Genomic DNA, 21591 nt, shown 5'->3' on the forward strand with positions numbered 1-21591 from the left:
ATGACCAACCTAGACAGTATATTAAAAAGCAGAGACATCACTTTGCCAACAAAGGTCTGTCTAGTCAAAGCCATGTTTTTTCCCAGTAGCCATATATGAATGTGAGAGTTAGACTACGAAGAAAGCTGAGCACTAAAGAATTTATGCTTTTGAACTGTGGTATTGGAGAAGACTCTTGAGAGTCCCTTGGACTGCAAGGAGATCTAGCCAGTCAATCTAAAGGAAATCAGTCCTGAATAGTCATTGGAAGGACTGATGCTGAAGCTGAAACTCCAATCCTTTAACTGATGCGAAGAATTGACTCATTGGAAAAGAGCCTGATCCTGGGAAAGATTGAAGGCAGGAGAAGAAGGGACGATTGAGGATGAGATGGTTGTATGGCATCACTGACTCGATGGACATGAGTTTGAGCAATCTCTGGGAGTTGGTGATGGACAGGGAAGCCTGGTGTGCTGCAATCCATGATGTTGCAAAGAGTTGAACATGACTGAGCGACGAAACTGAACTGAGCCCCAACATGCAGAAGTGATAAAAGCTCTGTGTTAAGGTCTTGATTCCACTCTCTGTAAGGAACTCCTTTTCCTTTGTTCTGCCTATTGCTTTTGTATGATCAAATCTGAAGCATGCATCGTGGATTTTACAATCCTTATTAGGTAACCTTTGCAGCTCACTTTCTAACCAAGTGTGGTTTTAAGGATCTTGGAGGCATGTTTTGTTTCGTTTGAGCCTGTGGTTGCTTTGGTGATATGATTTCTGGAAATTTTCCTAGACTTCTATTTGCTTCTAGTCAGTTCTACATGTCAATAATGATAACCAAATTTATTTTCCAGAAAACATTCTGTTATTCATTTGCTTCCTTTTCAAATGCCTTTGTCAACTTACTTTGTTTGACACTATTGGAAAAATTGACTTCAGGGGGATGGCCTTAAACTTCAATCTTGGCTGAAAATCTGAGCTTTAATTCTCTCAAAACCATTCTGTTTTATCTCTTTATATTAATATGAAGACACTTAATATATTAATTAACTCTTTATTAATATAAAGAGATAAAACAGAATGGTATAAAAGTATATAAGGGACTTCCCTGATAGCTCAGTTGGTAAAGAATCTGCTTGCAATGCAGGAGACCCTGGTTCATTTCCTGGGTTGGGAAGATCCCCTGGAGAAGGGCTAGGCTGCCCACTCCAGTATTCTTGAACTTCCCTTGTGGCTCAGCTGGTAAAGAATCCACCCATGTGGGAGACCTGGGTTCAATCCCTGGGTTGGAAGGATCCCCTGGAGAAGGGAAAGGCTACCCACTCCAGTATTCTGGCCTGGAGAATTCCATGGACTACAGTCCATGGGCTTGCAAAGAGTCAGACACAATTGAGAAACTTTCACAGAAGTACGTAACTTTCCAAACCTCTAGGCTTCTAGATTTCTGGTTTCTGTCTATTCTCATCTGTACTTTATTGTCAATTTATTCAAATCCTTTGCCCATTTAGAACAGTTTTTTTTTCATTTTATTGTTGTTTTAAGTGTTCTTATATACTCTGAATAAAAGTCCTTAATCAGATATATGACTTCCTTAATCAGATATATGACTTACAAATAAATATTCTCTTTCATTCTTTGGGTTATCTACTCATTCTCTCAAGTGAAAGTGAAAGTGAAAGTTGTTCAGTCATGTCCAGCTCTTTGAGACCTCATGGACTATACAGTCCATTGAATTCTCCAGGCCAGAATACTGAAGTGAATGCTTCCCCTTCTCCAGGGGATCTTCCCAACCCAGGGATCAAACCCAGGTCTCCCACATTGCAGGTGGATTCTTTACCAGCTGACCCACAAGGGAAACTCTAGAATACTGGAGTGGGTAGCCTATCCCTTCTCCAGTGGATCTTCCCAACCCAGAAATCAAACTGGGGTCTCCTACATTGCAGGTGGATTCTTTACCAACTGAGCAGGTGTACTTGAAAATGCAAAAGAATTTTTAAATTTTGATAAACTCGATCTCTCTTTTCTTTTTTTCTTTCTAAATATTAAACTTTTGGTATCATAGCTAAGAAACCATTGCCTAATTCATGGCCATGAAGATTTACATTTACATTCTTGCTAAATTTTACAGTTTTCATACTTACATTTAGTTCTATGATCCATTTTGAGTTAATTTTTATATATATTATGAGGTAATGGTCCAACTTTATCCTTTCACCTATAGATAATGAGTTGTCCCGGTACCATTTGTTGAAAAGACTACTCTTTCCCCAATTGAACTGTCTGGCCAGTCTTGTCAAAATCAGTTGATCATAAATGTAACAATTTGTTTCTGAACTTCTTATACTAGTGTAACAAGCCTGCACTACTGTATCTTTGTGGAAAGTTTGGAAATTGGAATGTGGGAATCCTCTAACTTGGGGGGAGGTGGTTTCTGAGATTATTTTGCCTATTTGGGGCCCCTTAGATTTCCATTTGAATTTTAGGATCTGTTTGTCAATTTCTGCAAAAGAGGGAGCAAGGATTCTTGTAGAGATTTTGTGAATTTGCAGATCAATTTAGGGAGTGTTACCATCTTAACAATATTAAACCTTCAAATTCATGAATGAAAAGTATCTTTTCATTTATCATCTTGAATTTCTTTCAATCATCTTTTGTAGTTTTCAGTGTATAAGTAAGTGTTGCACGTGTTTATTTTACTCCTGTTGTTTTTTAATGCTATTGTGAAAGAAATTATTCTACTTTCACATTCAGATTATTCATTACTTGTGTAAAGACATATTTACACAAATTCACAATTTTACAAATTTACAAAATTACAAATTTACAAAGACTTGTGTAAAGGCTGATTTATGCATACTGATATTGTATCCTGCAATCTCACTGAACTTGCTTATTCATTCTAATACTATTTCATGTGTGAATTCCTTAAGATTATCTACATACAGATCATGCAGTCTACAAACAGGAAATATTTTATATCTCCCTCTCCAATCTGGGTATCTTTTTTTCTTACCTAATTTCCCTAGCAAGAGCTTCCTCTACAATATTTAATAATTTAGTAGACATGGCAAGAGTATACAATCTTGTACTATTCCTAACTTTGGTGATATGCATCTAGTCTTTCACCATTAGGTATGATGTTGCCTGTGGGTTTTTCATAGATGACCTTTTGAAGTTAAGAACTTTTCCTTCCATTTCAACTTGATTGGTTTTTTTTTCTTTTTATCATAAAAGGACATTACATTTTGTCAAATACCTACTGAAATGGTCATGTGTTTTTTGGTCTTTATTTTATGAATATGCTGCATTGCATTGATTGATAATATATGTTCAAACAACCTTATATTCCAGGAATAAACTCCTTTTGCTTGTGGTGTATAATCTTTCATAAGGGTAATGGATTTAGTTTGCTAGTATTTTATGGAGAATATTAACCTATATCCTTCAGTTCAATACAGTTCATTCTCTCAGTTGTGTCCGACTCTTTGCGACCCCATGAATTGCAGCATGCCAGGCCTCCCAGTTCATCACCAACTCCCAGAGTTCACTCAGATTCACGTCCATTGAGTCCGTGATGCCATCCAGCCATCTCATCCTCTGTCGTCCCCTTCTCCTCCAGCCCCCAATCCCTCCCAGCATCAGAGTCTTTTCCAATGAGTAAACTCTTCACATGAGGTGGCCAAAGTACTGGAGTTTCAGCTTCATTCCTTCCAAAGAAATCCCAGGGCTGATCTCCTTCAGAATGGACTGGTTGGATCTCCTTGCAGTCCAAGGGACTCTCAAGAGTCTTCTCCAACATCACAGTTCAAAAGCATCAATTCTTCGGTGCTCAGCCTTCTTCACAGTCCAACTCTCACATCCATACATGACCACTGGAAAACCATAGCCTTGACTAGACGGACCTTAGTCGGCAAAGTAATGACTCTGCTTTTGAATATGCTATCTAGGTTGGTCATAACTTTTCTTCCAAGGAATAAGCATCTTTTAATTTCATGGCTGCAGTCACCATCTGCAGTGATTTTGGAGCCCAGAAAAATAAAGTCTGACACTGTTTCCACTGTTTCCCCATCTATTTCCCATGAAGTGATGGGACGGAATGCCATGATCTTCGTTTTTATGAATGTTGAGCTTTAGGCCAACTTTTTCACTCTCCACTTTCACTTTCATCAAGAGGCTTTTTAGTTCCTCTTCACTTTCTGCCATAAAGGTGGTGTCATCTGCATATCTGAGGTTATTGAGATTTCTCCCTGCAATCTTGATTCCAGCTTGTGTTTCTTCCAGTCCAGCGTTTCTCATGATGTACTCTGCATAGAAGTTAAATAAGCAGTGTGACAATATACAGCCTTGACATCCTCCTTTTCCTATTTGGAACCAGTCTGTTGTTCCATGTCCAGTTCTAACTGTTGCTTCCTAACCTGCATACAGATTTCTCAAGAGGCAGGTCAGATGGTTTGGTATTCCCATCTCTCTCAGAATTTTCCACAGTTTATTGTGATCCACAGAGTCAAAGGCTTTGGCATAGTCAATAAAGCAGAAATAGATGTTTTTCTGGAACTCTCTTGCTTTTTTCATGATCCAGCGGATGTTGGCAATTTGATCTCTGGTTCCTCTGCCTTTTCTAAAACCAGCTTGAACATCAGGAAGTACACGGTTCACGTATTGCTGAAGCCTGGCTTGGAGAATTTTCAGCATTACTTCACTAGCATGTGAGATGAGTGCAATTGTGCGGTAGTTTGAGCATTCGTTGGCATTGCCTTTCTTTGGGATTGGAATGAAAACTGACTTTTTCCAGTCCTGTGGCCACTGCTGAGTTTTCCAAATTTGCTGGCATATTGAGTGCAGCACTTTCACAGCATCATCTTTCAGGATTTCAAACAGCTCCACTGGAATTCCATCACCTCCACTAGCTTTGTTCGTAGCGATGCTTTCCAAGGCCCACTTGACTTCACATTCCAGGATGTCTGGCTCTAGATTAGTGATCACACCATCATGATTATCTGGGTCGTGAAGATCTTTTTGTACCTATATCCTTAAGGAATATTTATTTCTTCCCTTGTGATGTCATTTCTGGTAATAAGCCTCGTATAATGAGCTGGTAAATGACCCTTGTTTTCTACATTTTAAAATTATTTTTAATTATGATGAAATACACATAACATTAAATATTTCCTCTTAAACAAATTTAAAGGTGCAGTTCTATGGTATTAAGTCCTTCTATTCTGTTTTTTTACAAAAGTTCATGAAAGAGTTATGCTAATTGTAATATAAATATTAGGTAGCCTTTGACAGTGCAGCCATCTGGACCAAGGTCTTCCTCTGTGGACATTTTTTTTTTTGCATTAATAATGTTATCCCTTTATTTGCTACAGATATTCAGATTTCCTACACTTTCATGAATGCATTTCCATACTTTGCATCTTACTTGGGATGTATCCATTTCATCTATGTTTTCCAATTTTTTAGTGCTCATGGTCAGTGCTCAGAGTATTCTCTTATAGTCCTTTATTTCTTTAAGATCAGCAGTGTTGTCTCCTCCTCTTTGCTGATTTCAGAAACCTGATCCTTCTATCTTTTTGTCTTGATCAGTATCCCCATGGGTTGTCAATTTTGTTGATTCTTTCAAAGAACCAACATGTTATCTTTATTTCTTCTTTTGTTTTTTTTTTTAATCTTTAAATTCATTTATTTCTGTTCTAGTCTATATTATTTTGACTTTTCTCTTTGCTGTTCTTTGCCTTAAAGTTCTATAAGGTTTGAGATTTTTCATCACTTTTAATATAGATATTTCCAGCCATAAATAATCTCTTTATGCACAACATTATGTGTATCGCACAAGATTTTGTACGTTGTATTTTCACTTTCATTCCTGCCAAATCATGTTCTAATTTTACTTGTTATTTCTCCTTTGAGCAATTGATTGTTTGGAATGTGTTGCTGAACCTATGGAACTCACAGAAACAGAGTAGAACTGTGGTTAACAGGAACTGAGGGATGCGGCAAAAGTGGAGATGCTCGGCAGAGAGAATAAGTCTTCAGTTATAAGATGAAGAAGCCCTGAGAGTCTAACATACAGTGTTGTGCACTTGCAACTTACTGATAAAGAAGACCTTAAGCATTCTGACCATACACACAAGCACACACATACACACAAACACACACACTCTCTTAAATGGTTATTATTGAGGTGACTTATAAGTAAACTGATAGTGACAATCATTGCACAAAATATGTATAGGTCAAATCATCACATTATATACTGTAAATATATACAATTTTTTTCCATTTTTTACTTTAATTGGAGGCTAATTACTTTACAATATTGTGGTGGTTTTTGCCGTACGTTGACATGAATCAGCCATGGGTGTACATGTGTTCCCCATCCTGAAGCCGCCTCCCACCTCCCTCCCCATCCCATCCCTCAGGGTCATCCCAGCGCACCAGGCCTGAGAATCATGCCTCATGCATCGAACCTGGATTGGCAATCTATTTCACATATGATAATACACATGTTTCAGTGCTATTCTCTCAAATCACCCCACCCTCGCCCTCTCCCACAGAGTCCAACAGTCTGTTCTTTACATCTGTGTCTCTCTTGCTATCTCACATATAGGGTCATCATTACCATCTTTCTAAATTCCATATATATGCATTAGTATACTGTATTGGTGTTTTTCTTTCTGGCTTACTTCATTCTGTATAATAGGCTTCAATTTCAACCACCTCATTAGAACTGATTCAAATGCATTCTTTTTAATAGCTGAGTAATACTCCATCGTGTATATGTACCACAGCTTTCTTATCCATTCATCTGCTGATGGACATCTAGGTTGCTTCCATGTCCTGGCTATTGTAAACAGTGCTGTGATGAACATTGGGGTACACGTGTCTCTTTCAGTTCTGGTTTCCTCATTGTTTATGCCCAGCAGTGCGATTGCTAGGTTGTATGGTAGCTCCATTTCCAGTTTTTTAAGGAATCTCCACACTATTCTCCATAGTGGCTGTACTAGTTTCATTCCCACCAACAGTATAAGACGGTTCCTTTTTCTACGCACCCTCTCCAGCATTTGTTGCTTATAGACTTTTGGGTTGCAGCCATTCTGACTGGCATGAGATGGTACCTCATTGTGGTTTTGATTTGCATTTCTCTGACAATGAGTGATATTGAGCATTTTTTCATGTGTTTGTTAGCCATTTGTATGTCTTCCTTGGAGAAATGTCTGTTTAGTTCTTTGGCCCATTGTTTTTTATTGGGTTGCGTATTTTTCTGGAATTGAGCTGCAGGAGTTGCTTATATATTTTTGATATTAATTATTTCTCAATTGCTTCATTTCCTATTATTTTCTTTCATTCTGAAGGCTGTCTTTTCACCTTGCTTATAGTTTCCTTTTTTGTGCAAAAGCTTTTAAGTTTAATTAGGTCCCATTTGTTTATTTTTACTTTTATTTCCATTACTCTGGGAGGTGGGTCATAGTGAATCTTGCTATGATTTATGTCAGAGAGAGTTTTGCCTATGTTTTCCTCTAGGAGTTTTATAGTTTCTGGTCTTACATTTAGATCTTTAATCCATTTTGAGTTTATTTTTGTGTATGGTGTTAGAAAGTGTTCTAGTTTCATTCTTTTACAAGCAGTTGACCAGTTTTCCCAGCACCACTTGTTAAAGAGATTATCTTTTCTCCATTGTATATTCTTGCTTCCTTTGTCAAAGATAAGGTGTCCATAGGTGCATGGATTTACCTCTGGGCTTTCTATTTTGTTCCATTGATCTATGTTTCTGTCTTTGTGCCAGTACCATACTGTCTTGTGGTTTTGTAGTATAGCCTGAAGTTAGTAAATATATACAATTTAAACTGTCAATTATATCTCAATTAAGCTAGAGGGGGGGGGGGATGAAAGAATAACCACCATAGAGTAAAAAAGTTTGAAAATTTCTGTGTTCCTTCTCCTCCTTACCTCTGTTAGGCTCTGATACTATTCTCTGAGAGAGCATCCCTCATCCATTATTCTCTGTGGGCCTGGTGTCCATCTCATAGCAGTTGTATCCTTTTATTTATCTGTACTGACCACATCTGAAATGGGTAGTGTGGAAGGTGGGGAAAGGAGCCTGGAAAGTTATTTCTATTCTTGAAAAGTCAAAGTCATTTTAGTTTTGGTACATAGTATATTTAGCTATCAATTCCCTCAAAAACTTATTAGACACCCAACAGGTTTCACTCCTTCTATCATTTCAATGTTTTAGGGACTACACTTAGGTCCTTTCCTAGAAGTAATTTTGTGGTTTGATTTATTTTTCATTCTTTCCTTCTGAACATAATAGAGCTACAATGAGGCTCCCTGGCACACAGATGGAAAGACTACAACTTATTTCTCTTTTCTCTCTTGTTACAGTCAACTGAAAGTAGATCTAAAGTTCACAACCACTTCTAATCTCATCTCTTCTTCTTTGGAGCTTACAAGTAGTGCATTTTTCTAATTCAACAGTTTTGAATTTCTGGGCTATGTTTTTTTTTCTTTTCATTTCTGACCTGAAAACTAAACAATTATTTTCTGAACAGAAGTTCACTGAAATACCCTGGTGAACACAACAAGCTACCAACATTCAGTTTGCCTCCCAAGTCACCTATATAGCAAAGAATTTGCCATTGAATATCATGTGTCACCACATTTACATTTTTGAGTGTCAGTTTTCTTGCCAACCTACTCCAGACTCTTAAGCCATGGCCACATATTTAAGATTTGTTACAATAACACCTTACCTCTAGCAACTAATTTCTGTGTCAGGTCAAACAACACTAGCTACAGAAGAGACAACTCCCAGACACTGGTGCATCCCCCACCACACCCACACAAGTCATAGTCTGATGAGGGTTGAGCAGTAATGGACTCTTTCCCCATCTTCAGTTCTATTATCAAAGAATCCTTTAATTCTAGCTTTACGAGTGAAGAATGTAGATAAATAAAAGTCCTTTTAATCTTAAGTATATTTAGGCATAGTATGATTTAACACAAAGACTTCATCACTTTTAAAAATAGCATCCTATCCATCATTGTGTGTGTGAGTGTGTGGTCTGACTTAACTGTTCTTTAAGTGGAAGCTTAGAACCACACACAAAAAAGATATATTTAAAGAAAATATCCCTCATTTCCCAGCTTACATGATAGTAGGCTAAGCACTTAGAAAAGAAAGGTACATAGCAACAGTAATTTTATCAACCTAAACATTGCAAAACCAATGTGTTCTTCAATTAAAAAGTAATCTCAGAGGTGAAAAAATATAGACAGACCATGGATTAGTTGTTGGAGAAAGAAGAGCAGGTGGTACACACAGAGAGGAGACAGCACTTTGCCTGGTAAGGATCTTTTTTTTTTTTTTAATTTCTCTTTCTTCTCTACTACCTATGTTTTAAAAACTGCTATAATTTTATGCAAAAATATTCTAGTAATTATCCCAAATTCTATATTTGCAATATCACATTAAAAATAAAGTTAATGAAGAAGAAAAAGAACAACAAGTTAGGAAAGAGTAACAAAGTTTAAGAATCTTTCTGTTTGCTATACTAGTTTTGTTTGAGCCACTTTACCGCTGGAACAAGTATGGTGGTGATGCTGATGACAGTAGTGATGCTGGTAATGACTAAGACAATGATGTTTTGCTGCCTCGCTAAGTGCTAACTCTGCATCTAGCAATGTGCCAACTAAACTAAACACATTCACTTAATTTGTATGCCCCAGATGAGTGAGCAATATATCTAAGATTTTCCCTACTTTTTAGTAAAGAAGCAAAAATCCTGAAGAGTTTAAAATTTCTCAAATCAGTCAATCTTCAATTAAATAAGTAATATGGATTAGAAATTATATAAAAATAATCTGTTATGTCACTCAAATTTCAGGCAACAATGATTGTGAGATCCTGAACCTTGATATCAAAGAAGAATACACATAAACCAAAACAATTATATAGTATTGTTAAACACAACTTTTAAAAGAAAGAAAGCATTTTTAACATCAAAGGAATTTTACTTTATTCAGGACATAGAGGATAAGTAACAATTTCCCAGCCTGTAGAAACCCCTGCCCAGGTGACAGACACAGAAGACAGTGAGAGAATCCTCTGATGGGACCCAGGAGAAGAGCTGCTGTTCTTCCTTCTGAAGCTTTGTGATGATTTCTCGGGCACTTCCAAGAGCAAAGCAGTATAGCAACATCAGAAAGGAAACCTCTAGCTGTCTGAAATCGCCGCAGGCATATTGCTGGCTGAAGGGTGGAGAAGCTCCTTCTGTATCCATGATGGGATTTGAAGAGAAGGCAAAGGTAGAGCTGTGGAGCCAGGTGAGTCAACTGTCCTTATCCTTTCCTGATCCAGATAAAAGCTGATGCTGTTACTTGCACTTGGGTGGGCACTTCTCTTGGCATTGTTGGGGAGGTGGCACAGGAGGGCACTTCTGCTGGCACTGAGGAGGTGGGCAGGGCTCAGGGCACTTTGGAGGTGGGCAGGGCTCAGGGCACTTTGGAGGTGGGCAGGGTTCTGGGCACTTGGGAGGTGGGCAGGGCTCCGGGCACTTGGGTGGGCAGGGCTCAGGGCACTTGGGAGGGCACACTACTGGAGGTGGCTGGCAGGGCTGCTTGCACTGCTGCTGCTGCTGAGACATCTTTCTGGAGTCTTAGAATCTGAAAGAAATTACACGATAGTGTTCACAAGAAGGAATTCCTAAAGAAGGACATGGCAAAAATTATGTAATACCATCAGCTAGGAGCCAATCTCTAAGAATGTGCTTTAATTTCTTTAATCCCTTTTAATGAATTTCTGGCTTCTCTTGCTCTCTTAGGAAATTGTTTCATCAGCCCAGAAAAGACCTTCTCTTTGCTCATACAAATTTTCTAAAGAAAATATTTTTGTTTGAAAGAACAAAGCAGTAGCTTTTTTTAAATTAAAACAACATCTTCAAAAAAAGTTCATCACAAGTTCTAAAATCCTGGGCAAGCTCACAAGCAATTCTTATCTTCATTATCTCTCATGAGGTCCCAGAAGTATGACTTGTGTACAGAGCAAAGGGCCACCAGGAAGGATACAAGGGCCTCATACTTTCTAGGATAAATGCCTCTGAAATCACAACAGAGGGACACCAAATGATATCAAAAAAGGAAAAATACTTTCTTCTTTACCTCTTAATGTCAAAGATTTCCTATTAACTTCTTTTTCAATAGGGAAATTCAAAGTTTCTACCAGAAACCTAATAAATATAGAATACAAATTCCAAGTTCCCATCCACTAAGGAGCATGAAACACTTGATCGTAACTTTGGACCCACCAAATGCTGCCTCCAGCATAAATTCAATATTTGGGGGCCCAAGAACAAAATAGAACTGAAGAATCAGACTCACCAGTTTCTCCAAAGTCTATCAGGACTTGAGTAGCAGGAGGATGGCACTGATGCAGCAGAGGGCCTTTTTATTGGGGCTTGCTGCCCCACCCCGGGGGAAGTGGAGCTGCCAAAATGGGCCTGGTTCAGTCATTTCCCAACCAAAATGCAAATCCATCCATAACTGGCTTGACAGGGACTCTGAAAAGAGGAAATGCCCTGCTCCAGGATCTCCTCACTGGATTATGTTCTCATGACTCACAGAGTCTCTGCTTAGCTCTCAGTTTCAGGAATTTATGACAGAAGGATTTGCAGGGGTTGTGGGGGGTTGTTCTCTAATTTGTCATCGAGGGCTCCTTTTCTTGATCAGAGGATATGCTCTTCTCTCTCTTTCACCTTCCTTGAATTATAAAACTGTTTTGTCCACTTGAACTGGTTGCCATTCTATTCTACATACTGGGTTGCAAAGGGCCTGGCTACCTGGGACACCTTTCTCTCCACCTCAGACTCTTCTTATGATGCATTTCCCTTTGATCCCTGGCCTGCTAACCTAAGGTCTGCTTGCTTCTAAAATAAACTGAGGGCAGGTTGCAGGTCATCTTACCAGCCTTCCCATCATGATAGACAGACACCTTCAGTAAAGTGGTAACCCTCTAGGGTCTTCCTTTCACTGCTTTGGTCCATGGACATCAAGAAAATTCTTGTGACCTTTATAAATCTGTCTCACCTTGAATCACAGGAAATTCACTACAAGTGTGGCATCACTTAATGTAATTCAGATTTTGTGGCAGCTCAGACCTTAGACCTATGATAGAAAGCAAGCTTTTTGCTCATAACTCCCCACCATGACCCACCACCTGCTCCTACATAATTTCTCCAACTGATCTCTTTTTATTTCTTCAACTTTTGAGACATTTCCAAGGATTGTTTAAATTTTCCTGCCTCTTTGAAATTATTGAAAAACCCAATATAAAATGCAATGCTATTCAAATGGCTACTTTTTTATATATTTACTATTTATTAATTATTGAAACACATGTTTCTTGACATCAAATCTAGTGGTAGATTTAAGAGAAAGTTGAAATCACTTATTAATAATTCAGTGATTGACGTTCATTGTCATTCATATAAAACTTTTAATTATTAATAATAATTTTATGGTAATTTTAACCTTTACATTTTCCATATTGGTCACAGTGGAATATATGTGAAATAAACTTATTTTTCACTCTTTCTTTTTTTGCCTGTTTTTAAATTTTTTCTATTTTTTTCAATTTTTATTTTATACTAGAGTATAATCAATTAACAAGTGTTGTGACAGTTTCAGGTGGACAGCAAAGAGACCCAGCTGTATATATACATGTATCCATTCTCCCTCAAACTCACCCTTCCAGGCTGCCATAGAACATTGATCTCTTTTTTTGTACAATTTGCCAGTTTACTGGGAATAAAGTTTGATGGTTAATTCATAGATCAACTTGACTGGCACAGGATATCCAGATATTTGGTCAAACATTATTCGAGATTTTTCTCAAAGGATGCTTTTGGTTGGGATTAATATTTATCAGTGGCCTGAGTAAAGGAGGTTGCCTTCTAAAAGGTGGGTAGTCCTCACTGAAAGCCTGAATAGAACAAGGCTGACCCTCCTCCAAATAAGAGATAATTCCCCTGTCTAATGGACTTCCAGCAAGTTTTCAGCTCTAAAAACTTCAAATTTTCCAGAATTCACAATCTCTCTCTCTCTCTCTCTCTATATATATATATATATATATATATATATATATACTAGTATATACTATTTCATCTGCCATTTTATGTACATGACTGACTATGGCCAATTAAATTAAAAATTCAAAAAGTTAGCATAAAGAAAATTTTAAATTTAAAATATTATATGATACTTGTGATGTGTAATTAGGACAAATATAATGAACTTTTAGGGAATAACTGAAGTTCAGAAAACAATACCCTAGTATGGTCTCCAACCCTAGCAAAGATTTTATTTGTGCCTTTTCACAGATTTAGCAGTCAACAGTTCCTCTATAGGTACTATCTTATATCCTGGACATGAGTTATACTTTTTTCTGTGCTGTCCTCTTGGGCACTGAAGCTGTGTCTTGTGGGCCACAGCTGGTGAAGGGGCCCTGTCTGATTTAGGAATAAATTTACAATGCTAGCTTTATGTTACTGTAGATATGGAAATATATTCTTAATGAATCATGATGTCCCATCTCATCTGACCCAAACACTTCCCTAGACTGCTATCATGTTCTTAAAATTCTTTTGTCAGGAATTAAAACTGTTTTATTCCATAAGTATCAGGTTTAAATTCTGTGAGAGGAAAAATAAATACAAAATACCATTTAAGATATAAGTAATAGAGAGTTAGGTTTGGGAGGGATAAGAGGGTCAGAGCACAAAGGTCTGAAATCTAGGCGAAATATGAACTTAGGACTGATCTGATACATTTGCTTTCATCATCGCTTTCCAAACATGCTTTTGATCTTTAAAAGACAATGATTTTAAAAATCTGTTTCAATTTTTTTATTCTCTGTCTTCTCCTTCAACCCTCTAGACCCCTTATCTGGCTATATTACCCCTCACTCCCAATGTATACCTCTTAACTGTCCAACATGGTACATTGACACATTGTCGATGCTTTTAAAAATAACTTTTTATACTCTTTTTAAAAAAACTTTTAAATTCTTCCTGCGGTCAGTAGGAAGAATTTGTCCACTAACTTGTCTTGGTCAAATAATCAGGAAGCTTTACAAGAACATGACTTTGTAATGTGAAAGGAGGAAGAAGTGGAGAATGAGGAAGAAGAGGAAAGACACTGGAAACATTTGAAACAGTCACCAGAAATATGTTCCAGAAGCTGGGACACAGCATGTTCCTCTAGCTCAGCAACATCTTCACCGACTGCCATATACTTTTTAGATATAATGATGAATAGTTATAAAAATGAAATTACATCACAATGTATATAATCGGGAAAGCATAAAGCTGTTCAAAAAAAAAAAGTACCATTATTAAACTCCAAGAAATAATAACTGCTTATATTTTTGCTGTATTTAGTGTTAGAAATTTTTATTTTTCATAAACCCACACACATGCATGTATGTCTATAAAGGTTATTGATTTGAGATCTTTCCTCTTTTGTAATATGGATGTTTCCAGCCATAAATTTCTGTTTTTATTTTGCATTACATGTATCATTAAAGTTATTGTATGCTGTTTTAATTTCTCCTAAAGTATGTTCTAATTTTATTTATTATTTCTTGTTCAACCCATTGGTTCTTTTAGAAATGTGTTGCCAAACTCAAAGAACTCACAAAAACAAGGCAAACCGGTGGTTAGCAGGCACTGAGGGGTGGGGCAAAAGTGGAGATTCTAGGGAATGGCAACACACCTTCAGTCATAGGATGAATAAGCTCTGAAGTCTAATGTACAGCAAGGTGACTCTAGTTAATAACACTGTGTTTTGTACTTGCAACTTGCTAAAACAGTAAACCTTAAGCATTCTCGCCACACACCCACACACCCACATGCTTAATGGTTATTATTGAGGTGATTAATGTGTGAAGTAACCCAATGATGGTAAACACACAAAATGTACCTATGTCAAATCACCACATTATACATGGTGAAGTGAAGTGAAAGTCACTCAGTTGTGTCCGATTCTGCAACCCCAAGGACTGTGGCCCACCAGGCTCCTCTGTCCTTGGAATTCTCCAGGCAAGAATAGTAGAGTGAGTTGCCATGGTCTCCATACATGGTGAAGATATACAATGTAATACAGTTAGAACTGGACATGGAACAACAGACTGATTCCAAATAGGAAAAGGAGGAAAAGGCTGTATATTGTCACCCTGCTTATTTAACTTCTATGCAGAGTACATCATGAGAAATGCTGGACTGGAAGAAACACAAGCTGGAATCAAGATTGCTGGGAGAAATATCAATAACCTCCGATATGCAGATGACACCACCCTTATGGCAGAAGGTGAAGAGGAACTAAAAAGCTTCTTGATGAAAGTGAAAGAAGAGAGTGAAAAAGGTGGCTTAAAGCTCAACATTCAGAAAAAGAAGATCATGGCATCCGGTCCCATCACTCCATGGGAAATAGATGGAGAAACAGAGGAAACAGTAGTTGACTTTATTTTTGGGAGTTCCAAAATCACTGCAGATGGTGACTGCAGCCATGAAATTAAAAGACACTTACTCCTTGGAAGAAAAGTTATGACCAACCTAGATAGTATATTCAAAAGCAGAGACGTTACTTTGCCAGCTAAGGTCTGTCTAGTCAAGGCTATGGTTTTTCCTATAGTCATGTATGGATGTGAGAGTTGGACTGTGAAGAAGGCTGAGCGCCGAAGAATGGATGCTTTTGAACTGTGGTGTTGGAGAAGACTCTAGAGAGTCCCTTGGACTGCAAGGAGATCCAAGCAGTCTGTTCTCAAGGAGATCAGCTCTGGGATTTCTTTGGAAGGAATGATGCTAAAGCTGAAACTCCAGTACTTTGGCCACCTTATGTGAAGAGTTGTCTCATTGGAAAAGACTCTGATGCTGGGAGGGATTGGGGGCTGGAGGAGAAGGGGACGACTGAGGATGAGATGGCTGAATGGCATTACTGACTCGATGGACGTGAATCTGAGTGAACTCCGGGGGTTGGTGATGGACAGGGAGGCCTGGCCTGCTGTGATTCATGGGGTCGCAAAGAGTCAGACATGACTGAGCGACTGAACTGAACTGAACTGAATATCTTAGTTATGCCTTAATAAAACTGAGGGCAGGGGAGGTGAAAGAATAACAGCCAGACAACAGAATAACAAAGTTTGGGAATCTGTGTTCCTTTTCCTCTTCAGTGGTACCCCACTCCAGTACTCTTGCCTCGTGGGCTGCAGTCCATGGAGTCGCGAAGAGTCAGACACGACTGAGCGACTTCACTTTCACTTTTCACTTTCATGCATTTGGAGAAGGAACGGCAACCCACTCCAATGTTCTTGCCTGGAGAATCCAAGGGATGGGGGACCCTGGTGGGCTGCCGTCTATGGGGTCGCACAGAGTCAGACACGACTGAAGCGACTTAGCAACTGCAGCAGCAGCGTTCCTTTTCCTCCTTGCTCTATTAGGCTCTGATACTAGTCTCTGAGAGAACTTCCCTCATCCATTATTCTCTATGGACCTTGTATCGTCTCAGCGGTTATTTCCTTCCAGTCTCTGTACTGACCACATCTGAAATGTGTGGCAAGTGGGGAAAGGAGAGCTAGAAAGTGGTTTCTGTTCCTGAAAAATCAGTCTTTTTAGTTTGGGGGCATAGTTTATTTAGTCATCAGTTTCCTCAAAAGTTATTAAACATTGGCTATATTTCAGTTCTCCAATCATTCTATATTCTAGGGACCACAGTCAGCTCCCTTCCTAGAAGTAACTTGGCGGCTTCATTTATTTTGCTGCCCTTTCACCTGAACATAGCAGAGCTGTTAGGTAGGAAGTTAAGCATGAACAACTAGGGGTGGCCTAGGGTAAAAGGAAGAAAGCTGATCTCTAAACCCCAGGCCATTCATGCCCAAAGGAGCTCACAGATATGCTACAAAATAACCACAGAGAGTTTACCAACTCCTGCACATGCGCCGTAGGCACACAGTGGATACAAACTAACCACAGGGCTTTGCTCAAGTAACCTCAGGCAGCTAGGAGCCTATTAAGGATTCATAAATATTCTATGCATATATACATCTGATTATAGCTGACTGAATTATGGGAAGACATACACAACAGAGCCTATTGTTATCTAACTTGAAACTGTCTATAGACCTTGAATGTATGTCCACTTACATTCCCTTTCTTAATTGGTAGCAGGTACAAAGCCCACTTTGCACACGGCACAACCAGAAAGGAAAAGACAGGAAGTACAAAAAGGAGAAAGCCAAGAGGAATAGTTATGATAACTCTTTCGGAGCAGGTCTGCTCCCATGTCTTGGGAGTGTCTGTTTAATAAAAGATCTGTTTGCATAAGCTGTAACTGAGCTGTAATTTGTCTGTTTTAAACTCTTTGGTCTACTGTCCACAGTTCCCTGATACACAGGTAGAAAGACCACAACTTCTTTCTCTTTTCTCTGTTATTATAGAGTCAACTGGAGGTGGATGTAAAATTCAAAACTGCTTCTAATCTCATCTCTTTGTCTTTGTGCTTTACAAGTGGTGAGTTTTCTAATTCAACAAGTTTTTGGATATCTAGGATATACTTTTTTTCATTTTTTTTTATTCTGGCCTGCAAATCAGTCAATTGTTTCCTGAACGTATGTCTATCAAAACACCCTGGTAAATTCAACAAGTAACCAACGTATGCTTAACCACTTAAGTTACCACGGACAATTATTATTTCAAATGTTTTGCCATGGAATAACATGCATCACCATGTTTGTGGGTTCCAATACCAGTTACATTGCCAACCACCCCCTGTCTCTAAGGCAATGCCATAATTTTAAGATTTATTACAGGAGCATCCCACCTCAGAGAACAGATTTCTGTGTCAGGTCAAATTACACTAGCTACAATAGAGACAGGTTCAAAATATCAATGTTTATTTCTTACACTTGTCATAGTCTGATGAGGACTGAGCAGGAATCTGGGAATCTTCTTCATCTGCAGCTCTATTTTCTTGGAGTCGTTCACTTCTAGATTTGTAAGTGAAGAATGTGCGAGACAAAGATCCTCTTGATTTTGTATATGTTTAGGTACAATATGATTTAATATGAAAACTTTTAAAAATAATACTGTTTTTAAGAATAATACTGGTTTTTGTGTGTACCTGTTGTATGTTTATGTGTGTGCATATGATCTGAATTAACTCTTCTGTTGTTGGACACTTATGACCAAAAGGCTTAAAGAGCATATCCCTTTACACAGCTTATTGACTAGTAAGCTAAGCACTTAGAAAACCAGGTACTTAACAACAGTGACTTTGTAAATCTAAGTAAACATTACAACCTCAATGTTCTTTAAAGGTGAGGTCAAAAGAGTCAGGAAAGTAATTTCAGAGGTGAAAAAAAAAAACTAAGTTTTTAGATTAAGAGGAGCTGATTTTACACATGGAGATGAGGTGGCATCTTGTCTGGTAAGGACCTTTTTAATTTTCCGTTCTCCTGTACTATCCATGTTTTCAGAACTACTTTAATTTTATGCAGAATATTTCACTAATTTGCAAAGGCTTTTTGTCTGTATTATCACTTTAAAATAAGGTTAAATTATAAAAGGAAAAGAAGAGAATATGAAAGGGTAATAGAGTTTAAGAAGCTTCTTGCTTTCCAGCTCTGTGTGTGCCACTTTGCTGCTGTAGTCGCCCTGGTGCTGGTGGTGATGCTGGTGCTGGTGGTGCCAGCGGTGCTGATGGGCACAGTGCTGATCTGCTGCTTCACCAAGTGCTATGTATGTGTTTATTTAGCTGGCATTGTGCCAACTAAATTAAAACAGTCATGTAAGTTTTATGCCTCAGACAAGTTTGCAATGTAAGTATGATTTCCCTCACATTTTAGCAAAGGGACTGAAATCCTGAGGAATTGCATAAATTGTTCTTCAAATCAATCAAGAAGTGATAGTTAAGAAAATAGGGTGGGATTTTAAAGTATATAGAAATAATCTTTTATATGACTCAAAATTTAGACAACTCTGTTTATGAGAGCCTAAACCTTGGCATCAAAGAAGGATAGGAACAAACCAAGATGATGATATGGTATTACTAAAAGCAGGTTTTAAAAGAAAGAAAACATTTTTTAACATCACACAAAGGAACTGTAGTTTATTCAGGAGTGGAAGATAAGTAACAATTGCCCAGCTGGTAGAAACCCCTGCCCAGGTGACAGAGAGACACAGAAGACAGTGAGTGAATTCCCTGATGACACCCAGGAGGAGAGCTGGTGCTCTTTTCCTCTGAAGAGCTGCGATGCTTTCTCAGCTGTCCTCCCAGAGGGAAGTGGTATAGCAGCCTCAGGAAGGAAACGTCTGGCTGTCAGAAATCACCGCAGGCATACTGCAGGCTGAAGGATGGAGAAGCTTCTTCTGTATTCATGATAGGATTTGAAGAGAAGATGAAGGTGGAGCTGTGGAGCTGGGTGAGTCTACTGTCCTCATCCTTTCCTGATCCAAATAAAAGCTGAAGCTTTTATTTGCACTTGGGTGGGCACTTTTCTTGGCATTTCTGTGGAGGTGGCACAGGAGGGCATTTTTGCTGGCAGTTTGGAGGTGGGCAGGGCTCAGGGCACTTTGGAGGTGGGCAGGGCTCAGGGCACTTGGGAGGGCACACTACTGGAGGTGGCTGGCAGGGCTGCTTGCACTGCTGCTGCTGCTGAGACATCTTTCTGGAGTCTTAGAATCTGAAAGAAATTACATGACAGTGTTCACAAGAAAGAACTGCTACAGAAGGACATGGCAAAAATTGTGTAATACCATCTGATAGTATCCAGACTCTAAGAATGTGCTTTAATCTCTTTAATCCCTTTTAATGAGTTTCTGGCTTCTCTCTCCCTTTTAGGAAATTGTATCATCAGCCCAAAGAAAACCTTCCCTTTTCTCATATGATTTTTCCAAAGGAAATACCTTTGTTTTTAAAGAACCAAGCAATGGCTTTTGGGTTTGTTTTATGAAAACAACATCTTCAAAAAAGGCCATCACAAGTTCTAAAATCCTGGGCAAGCTCACAAGAAATTCCTATCTTCATTATCTCTCAAGAGGTCCCAGCAGTATGACTTGTGTACAGAGCAAAGGGCCACCAGGAAGGATACAAGGGCCTCATACTTTCTAGGATAAATGCCTCTAAAATCACAACAGAGGGACACCAAAATGATATTTTAAAAAAAGGAAAAAATACTTTCTTCTTTACCTCTTAATGTCAAAGATTTCTTATTAATGTCTTTTTCAATAGAAGAATTCAATCTCTGTACCAGAAACCTAATAAATACAGCATACGATTTTGCCCAGATTCCAAGTTCCCATCCGGTAAGTACTATTAAACCTATGATTTTAACTTTGAACCCATGAAATTTGCTGTGTCCAGCATAAGTTCAACATTCAGGAGCCCAAGAACAAAGCAGAACTGAAGAATCAGACTCACCAGGTTCTCCACAGTCTATCAGGATTTGAGTAGCAGAATGGTGGTGGTGCAGCAGAGGGCCTCTTTATTGAGCTCGCTGCCCCTCCCAGGGGGGGAGTGGAGCTGCCAAAACTTGCTGATCCAATCATTTCCCAACCAAAATGCAAATCCATCCATAACTGGCTTGGTAGGGACTCCAAAATCAGGAAATGTCCTGCTCCAGGATCTCCTCACTGGATTATGTTATCATGACTCACAGAGGCCCTACCTTAGCTCTCAGTTACAGTGGTTTAGGGCAGTGGAAGGATTTGCGGAGTTCTCTAACTATAATCAAAGCCTCTCTTTCTTGTTCAGGGATGAAGACCCTTTGATATCTTTCATGTTCTGTGAATTATAAAATTGCTTGCCTTGTTCCACTTGAACTGGTTGCCATTTTGCAGTACATAGTGGGTTGCAAAGAGCCTAGCTACTCGGTGACACCTTTCTCTTTACTTCAAGTTCTTATAGTGCTTTTCCCCTGGATCCATGACCTGCTACTCTAAGTTTCCTTTCTTCTAAATTGACTGAGTGCAGATTGCAGATCATCTCACCAACCTTCCCATCCTGATACTTAGACACGTTCAGTAAAGTGATGACATCTAGGGTCCTCCTTTCACTGCTTTGCTCCTTCAAATAATGAACACCAACCAAGCAGATTCCTATGCCCAGATATTTAGTCAAATATTATTCTGGGTGTTACTCTAAGGATGTTTTTGAATGAGATTAATATTCATCAGTGGACTGAGTAAAGGAGGTTGCCTCTGCAAAGTGGATAAGCCTCAAACAATCCATCGAAAGCCTAAATAGAACAAACTCTGACCCTCCTGCAGGTAAGAGACAATCCCCCTGCTTGATGGACTTCCACCAGGGTTTTTGGATCTGCAGATTTTGAAGTTGCCAGTCTTCATCATCTCTCTCTCTTTTTCACTCTCTCTCTCTCTCTCTCTGGGAAGTATGGGCTTCCCAGGTAATGCTAGTGGTAAAGAACCCACCTGCTAACGCAGGAGACATAAGAGACACGGGTTCAACCCCTGAGTCAGGAAGATCTGGAGAAGGAAATGGTTATCACTGCAGTCTATTATCCTTACCTGGAGAATCCCATGGACAGAGGAGCCTGGTGGGCTACAG

General features: G+C 38.8%; 2 long non-coding RNA genes across 2 annotated transcripts; both read right to left on the reverse strand.

Moving 5' to 3' along the window:
* Positions 1 to 9969: 9969 nt before the first annotated feature.
* Positions 9970 to 11397, reverse strand: LOC105615732 (uncharacterized). Its single transcript, XR_001041777.4, has 2 exons — positions 11356 to 11397; positions 9970 to 10641 (listed from the first exon to the last, which is right to left on the reverse strand). It is a non-coding gene; the product is annotated as an uncharacterized LOC105615732 (long non-coding RNA).
* A 7707-nt stretch (positions 11398 to 19104) lies between these two features.
* Positions 19105 to 20484, reverse strand: LOC114116898 (uncharacterized). Its single transcript, XR_003590740.2, has 2 exons — positions 20446 to 20484; positions 19105 to 19708 (listed from the first exon to the last, which is right to left on the reverse strand). It is a non-coding gene; the product is annotated as an uncharacterized LOC114116898 (long non-coding RNA).
* Between the last annotated feature and the right edge of the window lie 1107 nt (positions 20485 to 21591).

The sequence above is a fragment of the Ovis aries genome, chromosome 1 (assembly GCF_016772045.2).
Source record: "Ovis aries strain OAR_USU_Benz2616 breed Rambouillet chromosome 1, ARS-UI_Ramb_v3.0, whole genome shotgun sequence".
NCBI classification, from domain to species: Eukaryota; Metazoa; Chordata; class Mammalia; order Artiodactyla; family Bovidae; genus Ovis; species Ovis aries.